The sequence below is a fragment of the Girardinichthys multiradiatus genome, chromosome 2 (assembly GCF_021462225.1).
Source record: "Girardinichthys multiradiatus isolate DD_20200921_A chromosome 2, DD_fGirMul_XY1, whole genome shotgun sequence".
Classification (NCBI taxonomy): domain Eukaryota; kingdom Metazoa; phylum Chordata; class Actinopteri; order Cyprinodontiformes; family Goodeidae; genus Girardinichthys; species Girardinichthys multiradiatus.
The window spans coordinates 35363786-35389243 of NC_061795.1; the positions used below are offsets into that span (position 1 = coordinate 35363786).

The window sequence follows — 25458 nt, forward strand, 5'->3', positions numbered from 1 at the left end:
CGTGTGGTTGAGAAGAGTGTGACAGGAATGAATGAAGGCCAAAGGTATGAATGATGAATGATGTGGCCCACACGTGAAAGGTTGATGAATCAAATGGTATGTTTTAGTTTCAGTGAGCTCATTTTTTGTTTTGGGTTTTGATTCATAGTTGTGTTTGGACAACTAATGAGCATTTTGGAGTGCACCAAGTTTTGTTTTTCACTAGTTTCTTCTCTAATGTCAGTATTCCATGTGTGTATTCAGATGCCCGCAAGTTGGAACAATTCTCTGGGCTTTAGTTTCGGAGGGTGAAAACCTACATTTTTTTTTTATTTTCTTCAAGTGTAAATTGGATCTAAATTCTTTTTGGGATGGGAACAGAACCAAATAGAACCTGTCATTCAGCCATAGGGTTCTGGTTCAATACTTTGATGGGAAAAGATTTGGCCTCCCAAACTTCCTTAAGAAGGGAGGCTGAAGCAGGCATGTGTTGTGTGTCTTATGTTGTTTGTCTAAATTTCTGAATTGTTCAATTCAATTCAATTCAGTTTATTTATATGGCGCCAATTCACAACACGTCGTCTCAAGGCACTTCACAAAAGTCAGGTTCATTCATTCCAATTAATCGTAACCATTGAACAGTGCAGTAAGATTCATTTATTTAATCAAATTGGATAAAAAGTTTTTTCTCTCTAAGGAAACCCAGCAGATTGCATCGAGTCAGAGACTTGCAGCATTCCCTCCTCCCAGATGAGCATGTAGAGACAGTGGACAGTCCTTGGCGTTGGGTTTGCAGCAATCCCTCATACTGAGCATGCATGTAGCGACAGTGGAGAGGAAAAACTCCCTTTTAACAGGAAGAAACCTCCAGCAGAACCAGACTCGGTGTGAGCGGCCATCTGCCACGACCGACTGGGGGTTTGAGAGAACAGAGCAGACACAAAAAGAACAAAGAAGCACTGATCCAGGAGTTCTTTCTATGGGAAGGAAAAGTAAATGTTAATGGATGTAGCTCCTTTAGTCATTTCACCTAGAAAGAATGAACAGATAAACTCTGAGCCGGTTTTCAAGGTTAGAGTCTAAAAGAGAGCACATAGAGTTAGTCACAGTAGAAGCTCAGTCAATTGCCATGTCTAGGAGAGAGAAAGGGTTAAACACTGAAAGACAGGACTATGTGGGTCATCGGTAGAGGGTGAGCATTAAGTTGTTGCCGGCAGAAGCTTGGACGATGCCCCTCTCCAGAAAGGTATCACAGGTAGACACAGAGACAGGCCAGGTGTATCTTCTAGGAAGAGAAAAGAGGGAGAACATAAAGTTAAAAACTGAAATAACAGCAAATAATGCAGAATTAGAGAGTAGTGTGAGAATGTAGTGAAGAGGGTGAAAGTGGTCATTATGTCCTCCAGCAGCCTAAGCCTATAGCATCATAACGACAGAGATAGCTCAGGATAACCTAAGCCACTCTAACTATAAGCTTTATCAAAAAGGAAAGTTTTAAGCCTGGCCTAAAAGAAGACAGTTTGTCCATCTAGAGCACACTGATGGCCATTGTTATACTAAAAACCACAACAATTGGGATACCTCTCTCTGTCAGATTGACCATAACCATTGGAAAAGAGAGGGGGTCATACAAGTAGCAGAAATGGAGGGTGTGTTTGCACCTCAACCATAACTGAGCAGTTTAGGCTAAACCTGACTCCCCCTTACTCCATCCAACAGGGCGGGAAGAAGATGGAGGTAAAAAATAAGGAAGATAGCTCAGGATAACCTAAGCAACTTAACTATGAGCTTTATCAAAAAGGAAAGTTTTAAGGTTAGCCTTAAAAGTAGACAGGGTGTCTGCCTCATGGACTAAAACTGGGAGCTGGTTCCACAGCAGAGGAGCCTGATAACTAAAAGATCTGCCTCCCATTCTACTTCTAGAGACTCTAGGAACCACCGGTAAACCTGCAGTCTGAGAACGAAGTGCTCTGTTAGGAACATATGGAACAATCAGATCTCTGATGTATGATGGAGCTAAATCATTAAGGGCTTTCTATGTGAGGAGGAGAATTTTAAATTCTATTCTGGATTTAACAGGGAGCCAATGAAGGGAAGCTAAAGTAGGAGAAATATGATCTCTCTTTTTAATTTTCATCAGAACTCTTGCTGCAGCATTTTGAATCAGCTGAAGGCTTTTAACTGCGTTTTGTGGACATCCCGATAGTAACGAATTACAATAGTCCAGCCTTGAAGTAACAAATGCATGGACTAGTTTTTCAGCGTCACTCCTGGACAGGATATTTCTAATTTTGGCAATGTTCCGGAGATGAAAGAAGGAAATCCTAGAAACCTGTTTAAAATGGGATTTAAATGACATGTCCTGGTCAAAAATAACACCAAGGTTTTTTACTTTATTATCAGAGATCAATTTAATGCCATCCAGGATAAGTGATTGACTAAGCAATTTCTTTTTTAAAGACTCTGGTCCAAAGACGACAAATTCTTTCTTGTCTGAATTTAGTAGCAGAAAATTTTAAGTCATCCAAATTTTTATGTCTTCAAGACATGCTTGTTGTCTGTCTAACTGGTTAGGCTCATCAGGATTCATGGATAAGTAAAGCTGAGTGTCATCAGCGTAACAGTGAAAATTGATTCTATGCTGCCTGCTAATTTGACCTATTGGAAGCATATATATAGTAAAGAGAATTGGCCCAAGTACTGAACCCTGTGGTACTCCACAATTAACCCTGGAGTTTAAAGATGATTTATCATTTACATGAACAAACTGGAATCTGTCAGACAGATAAGACTTAAACCAGCCTAGCGCTGTTCCCCTGATCACTACAGCATATTCCAGCCTTTCTAAGAGAATATTGTGATCGACTGTATCAAATGCAGCACTGAGATCTAACAGAAGCAGTACAGACACAAGTCCATTATCTGAGGCCATAAGAATATCATTAGTGACTTTCAGTAGAGCTGTTTCAGTGCTACGATGGGCTCTGAAGCCTGACTGAAACTCTTCAAACAAGTCATTGCTGTTTAAATGCTCACACATTTGATTAGCCACTATTTCCCCAAGAATTTCAGATAAGAATGGAAGATTGGATATAGGTCTGTAATTTTTCAAGTCATCTCGATCAAGCGAAGCTTTCTTAAGTAAAGGTTTAATTAGAGCTACCTTAAAAGCCTGTGGTACATATCCATTTACTAAAGATAGATTAATCATATCTAAAATGGGGCTGGTAATCGGAGGGAACATGTCCTTAAATAATTTGGTTGGGATTGGGTCTAACATACAAGTTGAAGGTTTAGATGAAGCTAATATTTCTGATAACTCAAGAAGCTCCACACGATCAAAGCAGTCCAAACACAAATCAGGTTCTGCAGTTATTTCCAATGTTGTCTCACTTGCTGAGGATGAAGTAATCATCTTCGGGAGTATGTCAAAGATTTTATTTTTAATAGAATCAATTTTATTTATGAAGAATCCCATAAAGTCATGACTGCTGAGAGCTAAGGGAATGGATGGCTCAACAGAGCTATCACTCTGTGTAACTTTAGCAACTTTAATTAAAGAGAAACCTATGATTATTCTTGTTCTCTTCTATTAATGATGAGAAATAAGATGTTCTAGCTTGGTGAAGTGTCTTTCTATACAACCTTAAGCTATTTTTCCAGATTAAGTAGGAGTCCTCTAGGTGTGTAGGGTGCCATTTTCTGTCCAATTTTCTAACATTGTGCTTTAAAGTACGCAGCTCTGAAATAAACCATGGAGCTAGCCTTCTTTGAATTATTACCTTCTTTTTCTAGGGGGCTGCATTTTCTATTGCAACACGCAATGATGAAGTAACACTATGAACAAGAGAATCAATTTGTGAAGGGGCAGAAACAAAATTATTGCCCTCCACTGTGCTTTTCTGTGATAATGAGGAAATCAAAAGTGGAACAGATTATTTAAAGGTTGTTACAGCATTGTCTGATAATGATCTACTATAATGAAATTTTCTTTCAGGTTTATAGTACTCTGTTAAATTAAACTCAAAGGTTATTAAGAAATGGTCAGAGAGGACAGGGAGAAAATATTGTTATGTCTTTACACTCAATGCCATGTGTCAGCACAAGGTCCAGAGAATGAAGACAAAGGTGGGTGGGTTTGTTAATGTTTTGAGCAAAACCAATTGAATCTAAGATAGCATTAAATGCTATATTTAAGCTATCACTTTCAGTGTCAGCATGAATGTTAAAATCCCCCACTATAATAACCTTATCTGTATTTAACACTAAATCAGATAAAATACCTAAAAACTGATCTAAAAATTGAGAGTAAGGGCCTGGTGGACGGTACAAAACAACAAAGAGAAGTGGTATTAGTGCTTTGCAATTTGGATGAGGAAAACTAAGGATTAAATATTCAAAAGAGTTGTAGCTATTGATTGGTCTGGGACTAATCAATAAATCGGACTGAAAGATGGTTGCTACTCCTCCTCCTCGCTCAGTATTTTGAGGAATGTGAAAATTTTAATAATTAGTAGGTGTTGAGTTATTTATAGTAAGTTTAGTATAGTTTCTGTGAGGAAAAATAAATCAATCTGATTGTCACAAATCAGGTCACTAACTAGCAGTAAGCCACATTTGTTTTATTTTTCTTTTTAGTCTGAGTTGTGTTTATTTTTATGAGATTTTCCTGATTTCCTCTTTTTAGATTATTTTTTAATCTATTCAATTTTGGCCATGGGTGAGACCCTGTCTTAATAGGGTAATGGGTGGGTAGCAGTACAGAAGCTCCAGAGAGGACTGTTAAACTACGACCCTGCTTCCGGTTTGAACCCTGGGTTGTCAGAGTTTTGGAGAACTAATAAATTCGGCCAGATTCCTAGAAAGAAGAGCTGCTCCATCCAAAGTGGGATGGATGCCGTCTCTCCGGATCAGACCAGGTTTTCCCCAAAATGCTCGCCAATTATCAATGTAGCCCACATCGTTTTCTGGACACCGCCTAGACAGCCAGCGGTTGAATGACAGCATGCGGCTAAACATGTCATCACTGGTCAGATCAGGGAGGGGACCAGAGAAAATTACGGAGTCCGACATTGTTTTGGCAAACTTACACACCGAAGCAACACTAACTTTAGTGACCTCCGATTGACGTAACCGGGTGTCTTTACAGCCAGCGTGAATAACAATCTTACTGTATTTATGCTTTTCCTTAGCCAGCAGTTTCAGGTAGGATTTGATGTCTCCCGTTCTGGCCACTGGCAGACATTTGACTATGGTCGCTGGTGTCTCTAGTGCCACGTTTCTGACTATGGAGCTGCCAATTACCAGAGTTGGCTCCTCAGCGGGTGTGTCGTTGACCGGGGAAAATCTGTTAGAAACGCAGACGGGTTGGTGGTGACCTGTGTGATGGGATCTAGGACTATGCTTTCTACGTACCATCACCCAGCCGGCCTGAGGCCCCCCCAATGTTTGTCTCAAATGTTTGTCTGACTAACCTTTAGACTTCAGAGAAAAGAAAAATAAATTATAATCATAGGATGGAAAAATGGAAATGGATATAAAAAAAAAGACTGTTTATTGTGATTACGTATTTAACAGGAATGAATAACTAAATAATGGTATGATTAAGAGTGTACAGAATATGCAAATGACTTTTATCTAGTATTGGGGTTAGAAGTTACGGGGAAGGACCCTAAAGGTCTAATTTAGGTAGATATAATCAAAATATCAACGTGCTTGAAAGATAGGTTTTCCAAAACACTAGACAACTTCATGGTAAATGATGCAAATACTTTGTTCTGGGGATGATTTCAAAAATTATTATGGAAAATTAAGGTTTGAACATATCTAACATTGGCTACTAGTTAATGGACAATAAATTAGCAACTAACTGGGTTACAATATAAATTTGATTTTTGGTTAAAGGTGAGAAAATGTCATATTATCTACATATAAGATTTTCATAAAAACAGGTATTGGAGCATTTCCTGTTCCCAACCAGCCCTAAAGGAAATTGTTATTGATTTTATGGGCACTGACAACAGAGTGAAAGAATGTAGAGATGTGCTTGACACTTTCACCAGGTCGGCTGAGAGAGCTAATCACACAATCAAAAAACAATTGGCTAAAATTTGTGCTGATACAAAAATCAAGTGGCTGGATGCGCTGCCCTTGGTGATGTTTTACATAAGATCATCACCCACTGAGCTCATGGGTTTAACTCCCCATGAGCTGCTGATAGGAAGAACCATGCATTGTCCTTTCACCTCATCTCTTCAGTCGGGGTGTGAACCCAGTCTGGATTCAAAGAGAGCAACTGACATGTTAAAAATTTTTTATCTGCTGTGAAGTTTTTGTCTCATAACTCACAGGAGGCTCCAACCAAAGAACCAATAGGAGAAACAAATGGAACTCTGGATGAGGGCAAAACTAAGGTAAGCAGATCATATTGCAGGAAGGGAGAGGCATCCTCCAAAGGAAACCTCAGAGAAATCAGAAAGCACCTAAAGAAGAACACACAAATAGGTTTGATTGGATATTTTTTAACTTAACATTTCATTTCCAGCTAACATATCAAAAATGTGCTTGTGGAGTTGAATTAATTTATTCCAGTAACCATAATGTCATAAGGTAAGATTAGCTCATCTTTTTGCTTTCAACTAACAAAATACAATTATGTGGACAGAGGGAACGTGATAAAGAACTAAACAATAAAAATTATATTTGTTGGGTTAAAGCTTGAAGGAGCATGTCCTGGTAAATTTGAAATAAGGTCACAAAATCAAAAATCACAGAGGGGAGAAGGATTTCTAAAGTAAAACTGTGTGAATAATCAACAAACAAATGTCTACTTGTGTGAATGTGGGACATTGTGGAATAAATTGCATGAAGGGTTAAAGGAGTGTTCAACTATTTAATCAATTCTAATAACTTCATGAATAGAAATTATAACTTCCTGTGTGCTTCTGAGTTATTTATTTATAGATGATGTCGTTTGCAACTTAGATTGTAAATTAACTTGATACAAGGCCTTGAACCTTTACTTGCTGCTGAACAGAACTGATTTAGGGGAATACTTGCTTTGGGGGTGACTACCTATTTACTGGACAGGAGAAATGTACCCTGGTTACCCTCTCCATCCAGGATACCCTGACACCGATTGGCCCACTTCGTCAGGGGGAACCTTTCTGAAAAGGTGTTTTTGAATTTGATATGTCTGCTAAAATACAAATTGCTTCCTGATAGAACCGACTAATCTTTTAAAAGACAACAAGGCAAAACAGGAGAGACAGCTGAACTTGAAAGCTACAGCAATGGCCAGTTTTACAAAACAGTCTGCAGTCACCTAAATGACTATTCCACATAGGGATCATCTGTGCAGGTTTCTGACAGAACTGTTTTGTTAAAGAGGTTTATGCTTAGTGCTCCCTTTAATTGAAACTGTTGTCCATTATGCTTCAAGCTACAAACTAGCCAGATGGTTCAAAGCCATTGTCTAACTTAAAACCAGTTTTTTTCATTTAGTGTGAGTATGCATTATACGGATGAATACTGGCCAACACACTGCAACAAGCAGCATTTACAACTGACTATTTAAAATGTTTATAAACACTGTTGACAGGTTTGTATAAAAACACAATCGTGTTTTCATTTTTGAAGTTTGCATTTAATGATAAATGTGAAAAAATTCAGAGTACAATACAATCTATCAATAGCAGTCACCCTCCAGATACGCTGCCATCTTGATAAACTGTCTCCATACACTGCTGTAAAAGTGTCATTTAATTGAACACATTTACAAGCCTACATGGTGGTTCTCAGGGTGAAATCTGTTCTCAATTGATTCTTAATTGACATGAACTTATGGACAACATTCAGCTCATACTAGTTATTGTGTCAGCCATGCAGAAGTAAAACTCCTCATACTAAACCAGAGGAAGCGGCTGCTCAACCTCCTCCTTTCAGTCTAATAAGGCTTACTCCGTGGAGCTGACTGATATGTTTACAGTCAACATACTACCCCTTGGTAAGTGTTAACTTAATGATTTAAACGCATGCTATAAATATTGTAACTGAGCCAAACCAAGACACAACGTTTCAGAAAGTTTTTCCTTTAAATTTCCTTATTAAACTCCAAATTCTGCATCTTAATGAGATTCCTCATGAAATATGTGTTCTACATATAACTGCTTATGTTTCAAACAAACACTATCTTAATCTTGTAAACATGAGTCACCACATTAGCATGCTTTGTTGTAATTATCTTCCCATCAATTTTGACCATCTTCCATGTCCTTCATGACAAAAAGCAGGCCCAAACCATGATGCTGCCACCACCATGTTTGACAGTGTGGATGGTGTGTTCAGGGTGATGAGCTGTGTTGCTTTTACGCCAAACAGTTCAATTTTGGTTTCATCTGACCAGAGCACCTTCTTCCACATGTTTGGTGTGTCTCCCAGATGACTTGTGGCAAACTTTAAACGAGACGTTTTATGGATATCTTTGAGAAATGGCTTTCTACTTGCCACTCTTCCATAAAGGCCACATTTGTGCAGTGTACGACTGATTGTTGTCCTATGGACAGACTCTCCCACCTCAGCTGTAGATCTCTGCAGTTCCGGAGTGATCATCGGCCTCTTGGTTGCATCTCTAATCAGTCTTCTCCTTGTTCGAGATGAAAGTTTAGAGGGACGGCCGGGTCTTGGTAGATTTGCAGTGGTCTGATACTCCTTCCCTTTCAATATGATTGCTTGCACAGTGCTCCTTGGGATGTTTAAAGCTTGGGAAATCTTTTTGTATCCAAATCCAGCTTTAAACTTCTCCACAACAGTATCTCGGACCTGCCTGGTGTGTTCCTTGGTCTTCATGATGCTCTCTGCGCTTTGAACAGAATCCCGAGACTATCACAGAGCAGGTGCATTTATATGGAGACTTGATTACACACAGGTGGATTCTATTTATCATCATCAGTCATTTGGGACAACATTGGATCATTCAGAGATCCTCACTGAACTTCTGGAGTGAGTTTGCTGCACTGAAAGTAAGAGGCCCAATAATATTGCACGTCCCACTTTTCAGTTTTTTATTTGTTAAAAAAGTTTGACACATCCAATAAATTTCATTCCACTTCATGATTGTGTCCCACTTGTTGTTGATTCTTCACAAAAAATTTGAATTTTATATCTTTATGTTTGAAGCCTGAAATGTGGCAAGAGGTTGACCAGTTCAAGGGGGCCATGTACCTTTGCAAGGCACAGTATGTTTCTGCAGGTGTAAAAACAGTCTTCTAGGGTGTTACATTGTTTTCTCTTCACCTTTCTTTCTCTCCTTTCTTCTATTCTCCTCTCCCTTTTTCCTTTTTGCCCCATCGTTCTCTTTCTTGCTTTTTCTCTTGTGCCTTAATTACAAAAGGAACACTTGATATCCTTTAAATATGTATAAAGAACTAGTTTTAAATCGTTTAACATTTAATTCAACAACAATAAAACTTGTAAGCCAACTTAAATTATTTAAAAAACTGATTAAATATGTTTACCCCAGTTGAAATATGAATATGCATTTGTTTACAGAAAAAAAAACTTTAAATAAATTCACACCTTTTAATGTTGAACTTCTGAAATATGCTTGTTTTATTTAGTATTTTATTATTTTATGGCTTAGTTAATACCTGCTAATCTCTGCGTTCATTTTGTCCACTCCTTCACTATATATTACAATATAGGACTTTCTGTCTCAGTGAACAGAAAAGAAGGTGCTTTTATTTTGTATAAGATGTAATGTTTTTGTATGACTTGGTTTAACAGCAGCAAATATATAATTTAATTCAGCACTTAATCACAAAGGTTTCCATGTGGCAAACATTATTAAGTTACAGCAAACATAAACAACTTATGAGCAATTAACAGGTGAACAGACATAAATGGGTAAAAACTAAACCGCAATATGCACATCAGTGCAACGCCTTTTTGAGTTGTCATCTTTAGCTTACATACCAGCTTGCTTTTATTACTGATTTCTGAGATAAAGATTGTTCACAAAACTTGAGTCCCAGACAACAGGTCTAAAATGTTGTGTTTTTGGGATGTAATTGCAACTCAAGTTTGACACTAAGACATCATTCACCAAATAGTAGAAATTTATCATAAAAAAGCATCACTTAAAAATTTTGACAAACAGGTACATGACCCTGCATGCAAATATTACAGTCTGCCACAGAAATATACCTCACTGGCCTTCATAGTAACTCTTTTGTCCAGATGGCCTGACGATTCCACAGCCTTGCCTGAATCCCACAAGCTGGTGAGAAACTTGCAGTGTTGAACAGATAATTACTCTATTTTTATGTATGTTTTTACTGTTTCATCTGCTATCTGCATCTGACTTTTGAGATGTTATTACAAGGTACAAAAAGTAATCCACAAAACTTACCCTTTATTCTAGTTTGCTTTCATGCCAGAGGGGATATGCAGTAAGAACATGAGCTTACACATTGCATCTAAAAGGATTGGAAAAGGTACTTTCTCAGCTTTTATATTTATTTTACACAGAGACATATGATCAATGATTTTTGTGATAACTGGCAATGAAGATGGATATGAACATGAAACATTCCATGTAGCAAAAAGGTAATGCTATTGGTGCCACATTTGTGGTTAAATTGAAAAAAATTTTTCAACATACCTGTTGTAGTAGGGGAATCTGCCAAATATTACTGAATATAAAATAATGAAAAAATACCTTCAAGAAAAAAGGATGTTACATTCACTTTGTCCTATTTCTGTGAATTTAGCTGCTTCTAATAATTTGTTTGTATATAATACATTCTGAGACAAAGACACCTTAATTAATTGCATTTTATTATCATGGTATCTTTAATAGCCCTCCAACAGAGTTAAGGGCAAAATTATTCTCCTCATTTAAACAGTCCTTGGAACTGCAGTGCAGCCGAAACTATAGAATTAATGTCACAAAGCACCAATTGATCTATCTTCTAATTATTACCTTAAGATGTTCTGTGTGCAGCATCATACCAGTATCCAATCAAATCCAATTAACACTGGTGGCCCCATCCAGAAAACTGCTTTATAGAGGGATTACGCAGCTATCTGTGCTGGTCTGATTAATGGCCACAGTAATTAATGCTGAAGGGGTCTGTCCAACAGCCTCAGTGTAGAGAAGCATACAGGAGCAAGCCAGCTGCAACGGATGGGGTTTCCACTCACACACACAGGCAATCACAAATACACAAAAGCACCCACACCAAACACCTGGATCCTCTCATGCATATGTTGTAAACAATAAGGTTTTATTTAGAAAATTATGAACTTCTGATATATAGGTGCAAAAATAATATAAAGTACATTTTTGGTGTCAAATAAAAAAATATGCAAATAGTATAATATACAAATTAGTATTTGATGGGAAAATTAACTAAGGCTCTCATTTATTCCATAATTTGTAAGTATCTTTCTCAAAGTAAATTGTACAGCTTTTTTGTCTGCAAGGTGAAACTAATTGATTCAATTCAATTCAGTTTATTTATATAGCGCCAGTTCACAACACATGTTGTCTCAAGGCACTTCACAGAAGTCAGGTACATACATTCCAATTAATCCTAATCATTGAACAGTGCAGTCAGATTCAGTTATTTATTCAAATTGGATAAAACATTTTTCTATCTAAGGAAACCCAGCAGATTGCATCAAGTCAGAGATTTGTAGCATTCACTCCTCCTGGATGAGCATGTAGAGACAGTGGACAGTAACTGGCATTGACTTTGCAGCAATCCCTCATACTGAACATGTATGTAGCGACAGTAGAGAGGAAAAACTCCTTGTTAACAGGAAGAAACCTCCAGCAGAACCAGGCTCAGTGTGAGCGACCATCTGCCACGACCGACTGGGGGTTTGAGAGAACAGAGCAGAGACACAAAGAGTACAGAAGCACTGAACCAGGAGTATTTTATATGGGAAGGAAAAGTAAATGTTAGTGGATGTAGCTCCTTTAGTCGTTTCATCTAGAAATAAAGAACAGATAAACTTTGAGCCAGTTTTCAAGGATAGAGTCTGAAAGATAGCACATAGAATTAGTCATAGTAAAAGCTCAGTCAACTGCCATGTCTAGGAGAGAGAAAGGGATAAACATTGAAAGACAGGGCCATGTGGGTCATCGGAAGAGGGTGAGCATTAAGTTGTTGCCAGCGGAAGCTTGGACGATGCCCCTCTCGAGTAAGGTGTCACAGGTAGACACAGAATCAGGCCAGGTGTAGCTTCTAGGAAGAGAAAAGAAAGAGAACATAAAGTGAAAAACTGAAAAAATAGCAAATATTGCAAAATTGGAGAGTAGTTTGAGAATGTAGCGAAGAGGGTGAAAGTGGTCATTATGTCCTCCAGCAGCCTAAGCCTATAGCAGCATAACGACAGAGATAGTTTCAGTTTATTTATTTATATAGCGCTTATTTACAACAATGTTGTCACAAGGCAAACAGGGTCCAGAACGGCGCAGGGCCGCCGGGGAGGCCAGACCAAACCACCGAGTGCCAGAGCCCGGTCACCCCAGAATAGGCCACGTGTAGGGGCACTAAGTAAAATAATAAACTGATAAAGTTTGTCCATCTAGAGCCCACTGATGGCCATTATTATACTAAAAACCACAAGGATCGGGATACCTCTCTCTGTCTGACTGATTATAGCCATTGGAAAAGAGAAGGGGCCATACAGGTAGCAGAAATGGAGGGTGTGTTTGCACCTCAAACATAACTGAGCCGATTTAGGCTAAACCTAACTCCATCCAACATGATGGAGTAAGGGAGGGAGAGATGGTAAAAAATAAGGAAGATAGCCTAAGCCACTCTAACTATAAGCTTTATCAAAAATGAAAGTTTTATGCCTAGCCTTAAAAGTAGACAGGGTGTCTGCCTTACGGCCCAAAGCCGGGAGCTGGTTCCACAGGAGAGGAGCTCGATAACTAAAGGATCTGCCTCCCATTCTACTTCTAGAGACTCTAGGAACCACCAGTAAACCTGCAGTCTGAGAACGAAGTGCTCTGTTAGGAACATATGCAACAATAAGATCTCTGATGTATGATGGAGCTAGATCATTAAGGGCTTTATATATGAGGAGGAGAATTTTAAATTCTATTCTGGATTTAACAGGGAGCCAATGAAGGGAAGCTAAAGTAGGAGAAATATGATCTATCTTTTTAATTTTCATCAGAACTCTTGTTGCAGCATTTTGAATGAACTGAAGGCTTTTAACTGCATTTTGTGGACATCCTGATATTAAAGAATTACAATAGTCCAGCCTTGAAATAACAAATGAATGGACTAGTTTTTCAGTGTCACTCCTGGATAGGATATTTCTAATTTTGGCAATGTTCCGGAGGTGAAAGAAGGAAATCCTAGAAACCTGTTTAATATGGGATTTAAACTACATATCCTGGTCAAAAATAACACCAAGGTTTTTTACTTTATTACCGGAGGTCAATTTAATGCCATCCAGGTTAAGTGATTGACTAAACAGTTTCTTTTTTAAAGACTCCAGTCCAAAGATAACAACTTCTGTCTTGTCTGAATTTAGAAGCAAATAATTTAAAGTGATCCAAATTTATATGTCTTCAAGACATGCTTGTAGTCTGTCTAACTGGTTGGGCTCATCAGGATTCATGGATAAGTAAAGCTGAGTATCATCAGCGTAACAGTGAAAATGTATCCTATGCTGCCTGATAATTTGACCTATTGGAAGCATATATATAGTAAAGAGAAATGGCCCAAGTACTGAACCCTGTGGTACTCCACAATTAACCCTGAAGTTTAAAGATGATTTATCATTTACATGAACAAACTGGAATCTGTCAGTCAAATAAGATTTAAACCAGCCTAGCGCTGTTCCCCTGATCCCTACAGCATATCCCAGCCTTTCTAAGAGAATATTATGATTGGCTCTATCAAATGCAGCACTGAGATCTAAGAGGAAAAGTACAGACACAAGTCCATTATCTGAGGCCATAAGAATACCATTAGTGACTTTCAGCAGAGCTGTTTCAGTGCTAAGATGAGCTCTGAAGCCTGACTGAAACTTTTCAGACAGGTCATTGCTGTTTAAATGCTCACACATGTGATTAGCAACTATTTTCTCAAGAATTTTAGATAAGAATGGAAGATTGGATATAGGCATGAAATTTTTCAAGTCATCTCGATCAAAGGAAGGTTTCTTAAGTAAAGTTTTATTTACAGCTCCCTTAAAAGCTTGTGGTACATATCCATTTACTAAGGATATGTTAATCATACCTAAAATGGGGCTGATAATCAGAGGGAACACTTCCTTAAACCAGTTGAAGGTTTAGATGAAGCTAATATTTCTGATAACTCAGGAAGCTCCACAGGATCAAAACAGTCCAAACACAAATCAGGTTCTGCAGTTATTTCCAATGTTGTCTCACTTGATGGGGATTAAGTAATCATCTTCGGGAATATGTCAAAGATTTTCTTTTTAATAGAATCAATTTTATTCATGAAGAATCCCATAAAGTCATGACTGCTGAGAGCTAAGGGAATGATGGCTCAACAGAGCTATGACTCTGTGTAAGTTTAGCAACTGTACTAAAGAGAAACGTAAGATTATTCTTTTTCTCTTCTATTAATGATGAGAAATAAGCTGTTCTGGCTTTGCGAAGTGTCTTTCTATACAACAGTAGGCTGTTTTTCCAGATTAAGTAGGAATCCTCTAGATGTGTAGAGTACCATTTTCTCTCACATTTTCTAACATTGTGCTTTAAAGTACGCAGATCTAAATTAAACCAAGGAGCTAGCCTCCTGTGAATAATTACCTTCTTTTTCAGGGGGGCAGCATTGTCTAATGCACCACGCAATGATGAACTAACATTATGAACAAGAGAATCAATTTGTGAAGGGGCAGAAACAAAATTATTGCCCTCCACTGTGCTTTTCTGTGATAATGAGGAAATCAAAAGGGGAACAGATTCTTTAAAGGTTGTTACAGCATTGTCTGATAATGATCTACTATAATGAAATTTTCTTTCAGGTGTATAGTACTCTGTTAAATTAAACTCAAAGGTTTATTAAGACATGGTCAGAGAGGACAGGGTTATGAGAAAATATTGTTATGTCTTTACACTCAATGCCATATGTCAGCACAAGGTCCAGAGAATGAAGACAAAGGTGGGTAGGTTTGTTAATGCTTTGTGCAAATCCAATTGTGTCTAAGATAGCATTAAATGCTATATTTAGGCTATCACGTTTAGTGTCAACATGAATGTTAAAATCCCCCACTATAATAACTTTATCTGTATTTAACACTAAATCAGATAAAAGGTCTGAAAACTGATCTAAAAATTGATAGTAAGGACCTGGTGGATGGTACTAGACAACAAGCAGAAGTGGTTTTAGTGCTTTGCAATTTGGACGAGGAAAACTAAGGATTAAATACTCAAAAGAGTTGTAGCTATTGATTGGTCTGGGACTAATCAATAAATCGGACTGAAAGATGGTTGTTGCTACTCCTCCTCGCCCAGTATTTCGAGGAATGTGAAAATTTAAACAATTAGTAGGAATTGACTCATTTATAGTAACGTAATCCTCTTGCTGCAGCCAGGTTTATGTGAAGCAAAATAAATCAATCTGATTGTCACAAATCAGGTCACTAACTAGCAAAGTCTTTGAAGAGAGAGCTCTTATGTTCAGTAAGCCACATTTAATTGTTTTATTTTTCTTTTTAGTCTGAGTTGTGTTTATTTTTATGAGATTTTCCTGATTTCCTCTTTTTAGATTATTTTTTAATATATTCAATTTTGGGCGTGGGCGAGACACTGTCTTAATAGGGTAATAGGTGGGTAGCAGTTGTTGGGACCCACAGCCATGGATTTCAACATTAAACTCCGGTACGGACATTTCTGGACAACCCTTAACAGACCGAAATATTATTTGATAAAATATGAAAATATTCATATTAAATATTAAATAATATTCTCAGATTCATAATTACAAAATAGTACAGAAGCTGCAGAGAGGAGTGTTAAACTACGACCCTGCTTCCTGGTCTGAACCCTGGGTTGTCAGAGTTTTGGAGAACTAATAAATTCGGCCAGATTCCTAGAAAGAAGAGCTGCTCCATCCAAAGTGGGATGGATGCCGTCTCTCCAGATCAGACCAGGTTTTCCCCAAAATGTTCGCCAATTATCAATGTAGCCCACATCGTTTTCTGGACACTGCCTAGACAGCCAGCAGTTGAATGACAGCATGCGGCTAAACATGTCATCACTGGTCAGATCAGGGAGGGGACCAGAGAAAATTATGGAGTCCGACATTGTTTTGGCAAACTTACACACCGAAGCAACACTAACTTTAGTGACCTCCGATTGACGTAACCGGGTGTCTTTACAGCCAGCGTGAATAACAATCTTACTGTATTTACGCTTATCCTTAGCCAGCAGTTTCAGGTAGGATTTGATGTCTCCCGTTCTGGCCACTGGCAGACATTTGACTATGGTCGCTGGTGTCTCTAGTGCCACGTTTCTGACTATGGAGCTGCCAATTACCAGAGTTGGCTCCTCAGCGGGTGTGTTGCTGAGCGGGGAAAATCTGTTAGAAACGCAGATGGGTTGGTGTTGACCTGTGGGCTGGGATCTAGGACTATAATTTCTACGTACCATCACCCAGCTGGCCTGAGGCCCCGGCTGCGCAGGCTCCGCTGAAGGACTGCTATGGGGAGTTCCCTTCGATGGCTCCCCATAGCAGGTGGCTCCCCATAGCCGGGCCTCCAATTCCGACACCCTTGCCTCCAAAGCTACAACAAGGCTACATTTATTAAACGTACCATTGTCACTAACGGAGGCAGAGGAGTAACTGAACATCTGACACAGAGAGCAGGAGAGAAGGGCAGACTCAGAGTGATAAACAGCAGAACGGGTAGCCATGGTGGAGCTAAAGCTAACGCTAAGCTAGCGACCCCTTACCATTACTAGAAAAACCGTGTAAGACACGGAGAGTCCCAAAACGTTAAAAGTAGCAACAGAAAGTATGTGCTTTAACGTGCTTATGTATTAGAACAAATCAGAGATATCACAGTAGAGAGAAATCAGATCAAATGAGAGAGCCTTCAGACACCAAACAATCCACCGAGTGCAACAGCGAAAACAGGAAGTGACGAATACGCCTACTTCCAGCAGTCGGAGCTTGAAACACAGACCCCTTTTTCTATTGGTACATATGTACCAATAGAAAAAACATAACATCAGAAGTAAGACATGCAGACATGACAGGAAGCCCTTCACGCCTCAAATCATCTCCTCCATATTCCATTCAGGAACAAGTTCTTTCCACAAAGCTACCAACCCCCTACCTTCAGATCCTCCGCCTGCACTAAAGATCTCCGAGGAAGATGGAAATAGGCTCTTTCAGCGCATGAAAACAAAGAAATCTGGAGGACCTGATAACGTCTCCCCATCATGCCTGAAAGCCTGTGCAAATCAGCTCGCTCTGATCTTCACCCGGATCTTCAACAAGTCACTGGAGACGTGTGAGGTCCCCTCTTGCCTCAAACAATCCACCATCATCCCGGTGCCCAAGAAACCTATCATCCTAGGATTAAATGACTATAGGCCTGTAGCCCTGACATCTGTGGTCATGAAATCCTTTGAGCGGCTGGCGTTGAAGCACCTGAAAGACATCACAGGCCCTCTGCTGGACCCCCTCCAGTTTGCTTACTGAGCAAATAGGTCAGCAGATGATGTTGTCAAGTTAGGTCTACACTTCATCCTGCAACACCTCGACCGCCCATGGACATACGCCAGGATCCTGTTTATAGACTTCAGGTTGGCCTTCAACACAATCATACCAGACATCCTCCACCAGAAGCTCACCCAGCTCAACGTCCCAATCTCCACTTGTCAGTGGATCAACAGTTTCCTGATGGACCGACAGCAGCAGGTGAGACTGGGGAGCATTTTCTCCCGCAGCAGATCTATGAGTACTGGTGCCTCCTAGGGGTGTGTTCTATCCACACTCTTCTTCTCCCTGTACACAAATGACTGCACCTCAGCGGACATGTCCGTGAAACTCCTGAAGTTTGCAGACAACACCACTGTCATTGGTCTGATCCAGGACGGTGATGAATCTGCATACAGACAGGAGGTGGACCGGCTGGTACACTGCTGTTGTCAGAACTACCTGGAACTCAACCCACTCAAGACTGTGGAAATGGTGGTGGACCTTCGGAGAACACCACCCCTACACACCCCCTTCACCATCCTCAACAACACCATAGCAGCTGTGGACCACTTCAGGTTCCTAGGAACCACAATCTCTGAGGACCTGAGATGGTCTTCACACATAAACACTGTTCGAAGATGATGGCTTCACAGTTGCATCTCCACTCTAGTCTGTTGTCCAGGTGAACACCGAGGTATTTATACTCCCACCACCTCCACTCCTTCTCCCATGATGGAAATAGTTTTTGACTTATTCTTGTTTCTCTTAAAATCTACAATCGTCTGCTTTGTTTTAGTCACGTTCAAAATGAGGTGATTGTTTCCACACCATGCCACAAAGCGGTCCACCACCTTTTTGTACTCAGCTTCTTGTCCATCTCTGATCAACACAACGCAATACACCACACAACACAACACAACCCAATACAACTGCAGAATCATCTGCCTCATTGAGAAAATCCTAGCTTTTAATTGCCTAAACTATATTATTTTGTATTCTGCTCTTTTCTTTGTTGCTTATAGTTTGCCAAACATTGAGTTTGTGTAAAAAGTTTCCAAAATATTAACTGCGAGTGGTACAACATGCTCCATGAACCTGTGCAGTAATAACCAGCAGGACATAAAAACACATAGATATTTGTAAACTGGGTTATGTTACAAAAATGGTCAAGGCTGAAGAGAAAATGTAGGCAGAACAGCATGAAGTCAAAAAAATATTTAAGGCAAATTGGCTACTAATAAGATTGGCTTATCTTTTAGGACTTATGTTTTTTGCTCTGGATGCATTGAGGTACTCTCAGACAGTTGTGTTTTGTGTTTAAATTACTCCAGAGCAATGTTTCTGAATTCAACGGAACATAGGAGCGGACTGCCAGCTAATAGCCTTCTGTGCCTGTGCTGGCGTAGGTCTTCTGCATAGACCTCCATACTGTGCTTGTGCTGCATCTCTGAACTAGCTTGATGTTATAATGCAAGTAAGGAAGACAACCGACCCCCATTTGCTAGTGCAGCTGTGGATCACCATGGAAGACGTAGGTTGGTGGAGACATTCCTGGAGAGTTGTAGAGATTTCTTTTGCAAGTCCCCCTGCTGTGTAGCCCTCAAGAGAGTTTACCAGTAGTGCTCCTCTCACAGGTGCTGTTTGAGCTTCTACATCTAAAGAAAGATGGCACTTCATTGAAATCTTCCAGACAAAATAAATGCTCAATTGAAATGAAAAATAATCAATTTGTTACTTGTTGCTAATTTCACAAATTTAACAATTTGAAAATGGAAAATCTGATACTAAACTCTTGTCAGGCCTAAATAGTGTAAAGCATATTTGAAGTATGCCAAACGAACTTAGTTCATAAAGCAATGCACTCGTAACATTAGATTTTCAAGATTGGAATCTTCTGCAACTTCACACGAAATGGTGGAATTCATTAAATATAATTTCTAAGATGCAACATGTAAATATTTCTCTGTATCCCTCAGTGACATTATATCAGTCTATTTCAACATCAAATTTTATTTTAATTTTGCTTAATTATGCATTTATATCTTACATTTTAAATGATGTGTTTGATACAGCATAATCCTGTACAGATAAGAACATAACAATCTGACAATCTGCTTGTTGTACAACTGGGTGGTGCTGCTTAGAACCTTTTATTTTGCCATCAATATATCAAGTGTTTTTAATCCTTTCAAACGACTTTAGACAGCTTGCAAAACATTTCAAAATAGCTTTAAAGATTTTTTTACACATTTTATGCCTTTTTATCTTTCTGATCTTCCTTGGTGTTATTTTTGACCAGGACATGTCACTTAAATCTTATATTAAACAGGTTTCTAGGATTTCCTTCTTTCACCTCCGGAACATTGCCAAAATTAGAAATATCCTATCCAGGAGTGACGCTGAAAAACTAGTCCATGCATTTGTTACTTCAAGGCTGGACTATTATAATTCTTTACTATCAGGATGTCCACAAAATGCAGTTAAAAGCCTTCAGCTGATTCAAAATGCTGCAGCAAGAGTTCTGATGAAAATTAAAAAGAGAGATCCTATTTCTCCTATTTTAGCTTCCCTTCATTGGCTCCCTGTTAAATTTAGAATAGAATTTAAAATTCTCCTCCTGACATATAAAGCCCTTAATGATCTAGCTCCATCATACATCAGAGATCTGATTGTTCCATATGTTCCTAACAGAGCACTTCGTTCTCAGACTGCAGGTTTACTGGTGGTTCCTAGAGTCTCTAGAAGTAGAATGGGAGGCAGATCCTTTAGTTATCAGGCTCCTCTCCTGTGGTACCAGCTCCCAGTTTTAGTCCGTGAGGCAGACACCCTGTCTACTTTTAAGGCTAGGCTTAAAACTTTCCTTTTTGATAAAGCTCATAGTTAGAGTGGCTTAGTTTATCAGTTTATTATTGGTTGGAGTAAGGGGGAGTCAGGTTTAGCCTAAACCGGCTCAGTTATGGTTGAGGTGCAAACACACCCTCCATTTCTGCTACCTGTATGACCCCTTGTCTTTTCCGATGGTTGTGATCAGTCTGACAGAGAGAAGTATCCCAATCCTTGTGGCTTTTAGTATAACAATGGCCATCAGTGGGACCCTTTGTGGGGTGCCTTGAGATGACATTGTTGTAAATAAGCGCCGTTTAACTAAATAATCTGAACTGAAACTATCTCTGTAGTTATGCTGCTATAGGCTTAGGCTGCTGGAGGACATAATGACCACTTTCACCCTCTTCGCTACATTCTCACTCTACTCTCCAATTTTGCATTATTTGCTGTTATTTCAGCTTTTAACCTTGTTCTCTCAATTATCTTCCTAGAAGCTACACATGGCTTGGCTCTGCGTCTACCTGTGATACCTTTCTGGAGAGTGGAATCGTCCGAGCTTCTGCTGGCAACAACTTAATGCTCACCCTCTACCGATGATCCTCATAGCCCTGTCTTTTAGCGTTTAACCCTTTCTCTCTCCTAGACATGGCGATTGACTGAGCTTTTACTGTGACTAACTCTATGTGCTCTCTTTCAGACTCTAACCTTGAAAACTGGCTCAGAGTTTTTCTGTTCTTTATTTCTAGGTGAAAAGACTAAAGGAGCTACATCCATCAACATTTACTTTTCCTTCCCATAGAAAATACTCCTGGATCAGTGCTTCTGTGTTCTTTTTGTGTCTCTGCTCTGTTCTCTCAAACCCCCAGTCGGTCGTGGCAGATGGCCGCTCACACTGAGCCTGGTTCTGCTGGAGGTTTCTTCCTGTTAAAAGGGAGATTTTCCTCTCCACTGTCGCTACATGCATGCTCAGTATGAGAGATTGCTGCAAAGTCAACGCCAGTCACTGTCCACTGTCTCTACATGCTCATCCGGAAGGAGGGAATGCTGCAAGTCACTGACTTGATGCAATCTGCTGGGTGTCCTTAGATGTAAAAACCTTTTATCCAATTTGAATAAATAACTAACTCCGACTGCACTGTTCAATGGTTAGGATTAATTGGAATGTATGTACCTGACTGTTGTGAAGAGCCTTGAGACAACATGTGCTGTGAATTGGTGCTATATAAATAAAACTGAATTGAATTGAATTGAATTAATGCACTTTCATATGTGTATACGCATTACTCTTTTTTTGGATATAAAAAAATATACCAAAATGTTATGATATAAAGGGTAACCAGCATAATCACTAAATTTACAATTTTTGGACTGCAAAGGATTAATTCTCACAATTCTCTAAAGGCTGTTTGAAGACTAGGTGAAATGTTTCTCATAAATATTGCAAACAAAATCATTTTTTAATGTGGCAAGGCATTGCTAAGATGTCTACTGAAATTAAGAAAAAAATAACTGAAAGTAAGGTTTCTATTTCCCATTGCAATAAGTAAAACTAAAAGCACAAAGGACTGTGGTAAACAGTTTTCGTTATATAAGAATAAAAAGTTAAATTTATCTTTTCTTATTTTGATCATCACTGTGTCTCATAATGGTGTTATACAGAACATTTATGCATTTAACGTCACATTATGGTGTTTGCTTAGTTTTGCATTTTAATTTTAGCTATTTTAGTGCCAGCAAAAGTGGCAGTTGTGCTCTATTTAAAAAGACCACAATACTGTTAAAGTGGTTCCGCTATGAATGCATAAGATATGATTTACAAACCCACTATCATCCAACAACAACAATGGAGTTTGCATGTTCTCCCCATCCATGTTCTTTTTGAGTACTGTGTCTTCATCCCACAGTCCAAAAATATGTTGTTTAGGGTAATTGGTCTCTCCAAACTGACCATAGGTGTGATTGTGTGTGCATGTTTGTTTCTCTGTGTTGCCTTGTGATGGACTGGTGACCTGGCAGGGTGTAACCTCTCTCTTGCCCAATGACCGCTGGGGATAGACAATAGCCTCTTTGTGACCTTATAAGTGTAAGCAGGTATAGACAATAAATAGATGGATAATAATGATAACAAACTATAAACCAATGTCAGGGGATTACAAATTTATTTTAATCTTTCTGCTCTTACATGGACAGGTAAAAAAGCATAAGTGCCAACTGCAGGGCTTTAAGCACAAACTTGAAAAGAACACCGCAATTGTACACACGTGCATTTGATTAAACTGAACGCAGGTGTCTGCAGTCAGTTAGATAAAGAATGCAAACCACACAAAGGAGGAGAACAAAGCAACAGATTTAACATGACATCCCTCCCTGAGCAAAACTAAAAGGGGAATGTGTTAAATATGGTCTGTGCTTTAGACGACAAATTCTGTGCTCTTGATTTTAAGCAATAAAGGACTGCTGTGATTTGTCTCCTTGTAGTGCTGTTCCCCAGGCCTAACAGTACCTAAATGGTCTATTTCATGTCAAACGTGGCTGCGTAAATGTTACTGAGAAATGCTTCAGCACCAGAATGACTGCAGAAATGAGTGCAGAAACAGAAATGAGAAAGGTGGAGGGAATCTCTTTTCCTTACAACATGTTTCTGCATCCTTCCTGCGTTGGGAACCACACATTTGTATAGTGCCACTGAATATGGATGGATGGATGGATTTATTGTTTTGATCTGTCTTCTCTGATCAATCAGTGAATACTTGGATTTTTCATACTTAGTTACCACCAGCGGAGATGCCAATTTGTCATCATTATCAGTGCTATAGAAACTAACAGTGATATTTATGGAGCTCTGTCAAAGCTTCTGTGTAGATTCAGATTTTATCAAAAGGCAACAATGTTATTTCAATTACTGTTAATGTTCACTTACTACAATTACTGTAAATTTGCATGTAGAAACATCAGCATTTTTTAGAGCACATCTCCACCTACAGGTATTTCCGAAAAAACCCACTGATGCACAAGCAAATGCACACAAAGTCACTACATGTTCTTATTTCTTACTGTTGCACAGAGGCTTGATAAGATAGCATAAAACAGAGAGCATATTTATTCAATTTGACACTTGTTTTATTATTCCTGCATTATGCAGGAATTGTCTATTGTTAAATGTCATGTAAATGCTTCAATGAATTTCAATTTACCATCAAGCCAGTAAGCTCCAATTTTTACTTTGAGCTGATAAAGTGAAATTGAGGGATGCAAAAAAGAGGCTGAAAAGACAGAAAAGAGTTCATGGGACACTTCACTGAGAGCAGTGTTATCCACCATGAATACAGAATGTCACAAGCAGTAAGGGGAAAAAAAAGTAATTTGTCAGCTGTATCAAGGATCTGGGTAATTAATGTAGAGACAGCAGCCTTGTGGTAATCCTAATGCAGAAGTACAAGAGAGAAAGTGTGTAAGCCTGTGTGAAGGAGACAAAATCTGCAATCGTCAGAGCAGACAGGCTGGGAAGGCTCCATTACTCAATATACTTATGAAACAAATATGTAGAAGTACAAAGCAATGTTTCTCTTTTTTTTTTGTTATACATATACACGTTTTGCTTAATGTTGGTGTAGCTTTAAGGTGGTAATTGATATTGCTCCACATTGAACTGTAAAGTTTCTCTCATATAAATTCCTCCTTACATAATTCCAGTCCCACGACTGGACTCACAACTATCTGATGTAGATTCACATAAATTGGTGAGAAACACTAATTTCATAAGGGATGACTCTTTTTATAATCAATCCAGACACCCTGACAAAAAAATATGTTTTCATTGTATATTGTTATTGTTATATGGATGAATACTTATTGTTTAGATTTTGATACCCAGATTAAAGGAAACATGTAGAATAAACACAAAAGTGTTTTCAAGGGTTCCTACGCACTCTTGAAAACACTAAAAAACCATGGAATTTGATTGCACTATTTTTACATATTATACAAGAAATAAAAGTATTCTTCAGGATAGTAGCATAGTAGGTTGCATTATTAAGCTTGCCCAATGTTTAATAGATTCATAATAACTCCAATATTGTGTATTTTAAAATTAACATTAAGGACCATTGTAGTAAAGTGAATTTGCTTATTGCTCAAAATGTTATTCCTTTTAGTCTGCCTTGGTAGACATATTCCAGTCAGTTGTGCAACAGTGTTTCCAAACAGTTCAATTGTCTGCAAGAAAGGGAGAAGTGTATCATGCTTATTTCAGTCTGCTGACTGGCAGCGTACAGCAACAAAGAAGCAGTGGTGAAGGGGGGTCAGTGCTGGAAACTTTATGCTTCTAATTCAAATTAAGACGACAAAAAAATATATATATTTTTTTCAACTCTAATTAATGAAAATAAATCTTATTAGCGCAGACAGGAAAGGCCAAGACAAAAGAGATAATTCGTTATTGAGGTTTTTTTTTAGAGACGTTTTCTGTATGAATGTCCATCACTATTTCTGGCTTTGTAATAATGGCAATGACTGTGGCAGAAGGAATGGTGGAGAATAGAAAGGCAACAAGAGGGAAACAATGTTCCTTTTTGGTTCGAAGGAGCATGTGCTCTTTCTAAAATGAATTTCATCATATATACACGTAAATCTCGTCAGCACCCATCTCTCTCGTGGCGGGAAAAGCAGTTCAGAAAGACAGCTGGAATAAATCAATGGGTAGGGCCCTGATGTAGCCTGTGTGGGATAGGACAGAGATGAAGCAACTGCAAGCAGCCTCTCTGGCGTTAACGATGTGCAGTGAGCCAGTGGAGGCGTGTAAATCTGCAGCTGGCATCTCATTCTCTGCAGCCTATATTCTTCCCAACCTTTGAGATATCTCTGTCAAAGTCACCTCTTTGCACATGTGTCAGGTTCAAGTGCAAGACTTTCCACAGTGGGTGAGGGATGAAGACAAAAAAAAAATTCA

General features: G+C 38.8%; 1 protein-coding gene across 3 annotated transcripts in view; it reads right to left on the minus strand.

Moving 5' to 3' along the window:
* LOC124855429 (leucine-rich repeat-containing protein 4C-like) overlaps positions 1 to 25458 on the minus strand; it is a 238572-nt gene that overhangs the window by 135574 nt on the left and 77540 nt on the right. Inside the window, exon 1 of one of the 3 annotated variants that reach the window (XM_047345349.1) lies at positions 19177 to 19261. The exons of the other annotated variants lie outside the window; for them this stretch is intronic. The gene's annotated coding sequence lies outside the window, so the exon portion shown is untranslated. Of the gene's footprint in view, positions 1 to 19176; positions 19262 to 25458 lie in introns of those variants that run through there. 3 annotated transcript variants of the gene reach the window in all.